Below are 4,815 nucleotides of genomic sequence, written 5' to 3' on the forward strand. Positions count from 1 at the left end.
AAGACAGCATGGTACTGGCACAAAAACAGACACATAGACCAATGGAACAGAATAGAGAACCCAGAAATGGACCCTCGGCTCTTTGGGCAACTAATCTTTGACAAAGCAGGAAAAAACATCCAGTGGAAAAAAGACAGTCTCTTCAATAAATGGTGCTGGGAAAATTGGACAGCTACATGCAAAAGAATGAAACTTGACCACTCTCTCACACCATACACAAAAATAAACTCCAAATGGATGAAAGACCTCGATGTGAGACAGGAATCCATCAAAATCCTAGAGGAGAACATAGGCAGCAACCTCTACGACATCGGCCAAAGCAAACTTTTTCATGACACATCTCCAAAGGCAAGAGAAACAGAAGATAAAATGAACTTGTGGGACTTCATCAAGATAAAAAGCTTCTGCACAGCCAAGGAAACAGTCAAAAAAACTAAGAGGCAGCCCACGGAATGGGAGAATATATTTGCAAATGATGCTACAGATAAAAGACTGATATCCAAGATCTACAAAGAACTTCTCAAACTCAATACGCGAGAAACAAATAAACAAATCATAAAATGGGCAGAAGATATGAACAGACACTTTTCCAATGATGACATACAAATGGCTAACAGACACATGAAAAAATGTTCAAAATCATTAGCAATCAGGGAAATTCAAATCAAAACCACACAAGGTACCACCTTACGCCAGTTAGAATGGCAAAAATAGACAAGGCAAGAAACAACAATTGTTGGAGAGGATATGGAGAAAGGGGAGCCCTCCTACATTGTTGGTGGGAATGCAAGTTGGTACAGCCACTCTGGAAAACCGTGTGGAGGTCCCTTCAAAATTTAAAAATTGAGCTACCCTATGACCCAGCCATTGCACTACTGGGTATTTACCCCAAAGATACAGACGTAGTGAAGAGAAGGGCCATATGCACCCCAATGTTCATAGCAGCATTGTCCACAATAGCTAAATCGTGGAAGGAGCCGAGATGCCCTGCAACAGATGACTGGATTAAGAAGTTGTGGTCCATATATACAATGGAATATTACTCAGCTATCAGAAAGAACGAGTTCTCAACATTTGCAGCAACATGGACGGCACTGGAGGAGATAATGCTAAGTGAAATAAGTCAAGCAGAGAAAGACAATTATCATATGATTTCTCTCATCTATGGAACATAAGAACTAGGAAGATCGGTAGGAGAAGAAAGGGATAAAGAAAGGGGGGTAATCAGAAGGGGGAATGAAGCATGAGAGACTATGGACTATGAGAAACGAACTGAGGGCTTCAGAGGGGAGGGGGATGGGGGAATAGGATAGGCTGGTGATGGGTAGTAAGGAGGGCATGTGCACCGGGTGTTATACGCAACTAATGAATTGTTGAACTTTACATCAGAAACCAGGGATGTACTGTATGGTGACTAACATAATATACTAAAAAAACATTAAAATAAAAAAAAGAAAAAAATAAATAAAAGTGGTCATTATAAAAACAACATTGAAAAAAAATAAATATCTACTAGGTACATACATTCATTAGCATATGTATATTTGAGTCCTTATTATGTACAATGTATTTCCTATATTATCCTATTCTATTTAATTAGTAAAATTAAAATTAATTAGTTGGTTGAATGATTTCAGGGTGGGTCATAGCCTGGGACTTAACAAGTACTGCTCTAGCCTATCCAAGGCTAGAGCAAGAGCCCTAATGATAGACTCATATTCATAGATTCATTACCATATTTTATAGCTTAACTCTATGTGAAAACATTATTATTATTTATCATGAATCATTAGGTTTTTGAGGCTGATCAAATTATAAAAGAATCTTTCCACAACAGAGTGGTTACTCTGAAGTTTGAATCATTGTTAAGTTTCAAGCCATTGCTTCTGTTTTGCCTGACTCCATTTCTTTCTTCAGTCCAGAATCCATCTGAATTTCACTAAAATAAGAATCCTAGAACTCATAATTGAGTTCCAATCTATCAGTTTCCCATTCAACGTTTCTGTTAAGTTAGTATTTGAAAGATTTCATAAACAAATGCAACTAACCTTTTGCCCTGCTTCAAAGGCAGAATCAGAATTCATAGTACATTATTGAAAGATGTGATTTTATCCTAGTTCAAAAAAGAGCTGTAACAATTGGAGTCACCTCCTTGAAAACTGGTTGTTTTATTGGAACCGAACTTTAGGTCAGTGAGTGTTGAAAATCAGACATTGACTAACCATCTGTCCAAGACAGGATTCCTGTGTTGAACCAGAAGGATACTAAGGTCCTTTCCGCTACAGGATTCACAGGCCCAAAATGTATAGAAAAGTGTTAGTCATATCCAGTTCAACTTTCTTGCAATATCTGGAGCCCGTGAAGATCACAATGCTATTTCTAAAACTTCCTATGATGAAGGCACACAATAAACCAAAGAAGAAGGACCAATGAGTACCTCATCTTCCTCCTACCTGCAGATAGCTAGAAGACCAAATGTCAAATCCACAGATACTTACTGAACATATCCTATGTCCTGCTTCATGTCTCAGCCGAGGGTGTAGAAGAGAGTTCCCATCTGCTGGTGTGTATAACCTGGTTGGAATGACAGGACTGTTAAAAGGATTCACAAAGATAATAATTCTTGTATTTAAATAAATCACCACAAGAAATTTCATATTCAAAAATAAAACCTTCAGGACATTCCTCTTCTGTAAAAAATTCCTTTCTTGGTCAATCAAGCCCATTATTTCATGAAAACACCACTTACGTTCATGAGGCAATAGAAAGGTTTGCAAGCAAACCTCTCAAACAGCTATGTTATAATTTAAACAAGAAACTCAACACTAAATGCAGGAGAGTAAATGATACATTAGATGTATCTAAAAGGAATGATAACTTTTAAATTATCCTATTAGCTAAGTCTATAAATAGCAGAAATTTGGCATTGAAAGACACTTAACAGTTACATTTGGTATTGTGATTTTTCATTACAGCCTGTCTGACATTGTATAGTGAACAAAGACTAGATAATAAACTTATCTCAGATTTACAGCTAAAAATGAGGAGACAAACTGGATAGAAGTTGGGAGAAGTACCAGCATGCCAATAAAGTAGATGGCATCTGTAAGTTAGTGTTGAAATTATTTTCTTCCAATGGTCTCTTGGGAGAAAAAGTTTCTCAACAGAGGCAACAGGATTTCTTTCAGAAGAGAGGATTTTATTTTCTGTGCAGCTCACCCACCTCTCGAGATGCTTCTGAGTTTTTGGTGTAGGGGGAGAGTTGAAGACCCATCCTGCACACCTCCATCTGCTTCTCCCAGAGAAGAGGGGCTCTCACTGTACTTACCTCTGGTTTCCTTAGAGGGACGCTCACGACAAATTGCCACCACTGCTGATGTCTTCACTCACTGTGGGGTCCATGATCCTAAATGTAAGAAGCATTAGAATGTCTTCCAGGCTCCTTCACATAACCCAGTTAACACAACCTTGGATTTATTTCAGTTTCAAGAACTCCAACACCCCCCCTCCACCCACTACCCCTCCCCAACAGATTAAGTGGTATTTAGGACAGATGAAACCCATATATTTTTCCCATGCTCTCTGGTGTTGGCTAAGTTTTATACACCTGACCCGACTGACCATGCATCCTATTTTTTTCATCAAGTCACCACAACGAATACAATTTATAAAGTAAGACCAGGTAGCAGGACCTATAGAAGCTATGGGGACATGGTAAAGAGTCAGGAAATAGGATAAGGTATCCCAATGGGACTTGTTAAATCCTGTTTTGTAGAATTTAATGGAGTGCCAAAAGGAAAGGAAAATTCTCAGCAGGAAACAATTTCTATTTTTCATTTCCAGAGATTCTGAGCTCAAGGGGGTGGAAAGACCAAGGCTCCCCTAGGTCTGTAGCTACTACATTTTCTCTTCTTCCTAAGATGGGAATTAACTAACCCCATCGTATAATATTGGGGAATAAATTTGATAGTGACTTTGTGACTTGAATTTCTTTTGTTCTTTTATCTAAATCTATTCTTATACTCAGATATAAAAGAAGTAGAATTTCCTAAGTTAAAGTTATTTTAGTGTACATGCCAACCAAGAAAATTATGCATAGACCAATTATTTTTTTACCCTGAGAGCACGGACCCGCAGTAGATCTGAAATGGGCTTTTCTCCATCACACTTGTTCAGGGAGAGGCTTATTGGTGACTGGCGTCCATATTTGTACCCTGACATGTCAGAAACATACTACCCTCCCATACTGATAATGTTCAAGGTCCTCTGGTGCCTAGAGAGAAACAGTTACCATTACTTGTATGCTGTTCATGGTCCAATTTATTAAACATATAAACTTACCATATTTCCTCCTTTCCTAATTCTACTGGCATATAAGGCTCCTATTTTTCTCAAAAAAATTTTTTGCCTAATATTCTGTTTTATCTGAAAAATAGCTTTTGTTTGATATTGAAAACGCTGTGTTCATTTTACTAATTATTTAAGATTTTTGTATTTGTTTTACCCTTTGAGATTGATTCAATAAACTACTCTTCTTCTACTATCCTTTCCTAGTTTTGTCATCAATGTTGTATTAGCCTTGTAAAATGAACTGGATAGTTGTCCCTCTTTTTCTGTTCTCAAAAATATTTTACATGATATGAAAATTGGCCATTCCTTGAAGATTGGTGAAATTTGCCTTTAAAACTGTTTGGCTTAGTGTTCTCTCATTGTAGGATAATTTTGGTCATCAATTCAATTATTTTGAATATTTATTGTTCAGATTTTCTATTTCTACATAAGGAAGTTTTAGTAATATTTCTAATTTTAAAATTT

The 4,815-nt window shown here is 37.1% G+C and overlaps 1 long non-coding RNA gene across 1 annotated transcript; it reads right to left on the reverse strand.

Annotated features, from left to right (window-relative positions):
• Nucleotides 1-2,497: 2,497 nt before the first annotated feature.
• Nucleotides 2,498-4,352, reverse strand: LOC123789532 (uncharacterized). The gene is made up of 3 exons (XR_006778832.2): nucleotides 4,117-4,352; nucleotides 3,329-3,406; nucleotides 2,498-2,574 (listed from the first exon to the last, which is right to left on the reverse strand). It is a non-coding gene; the product is annotated as an uncharacterized LOC123789532 (long non-coding RNA).
• Between the last annotated feature and the right edge of the window lie 463 nt (nucleotides 4,353-4,815).

The sequence above is a fragment of the Ursus americanus genome, chromosome 3 (genome assembly GCF_024610735.1).
Source record: "Ursus americanus isolate L20-20 chromosome 3, mUrsAme1.1.p, whole genome shotgun sequence".
In the NCBI taxonomy this organism is placed as follows: Eukaryota; Metazoa; Chordata; class Mammalia; order Carnivora; family Ursidae; genus Ursus; species Ursus americanus.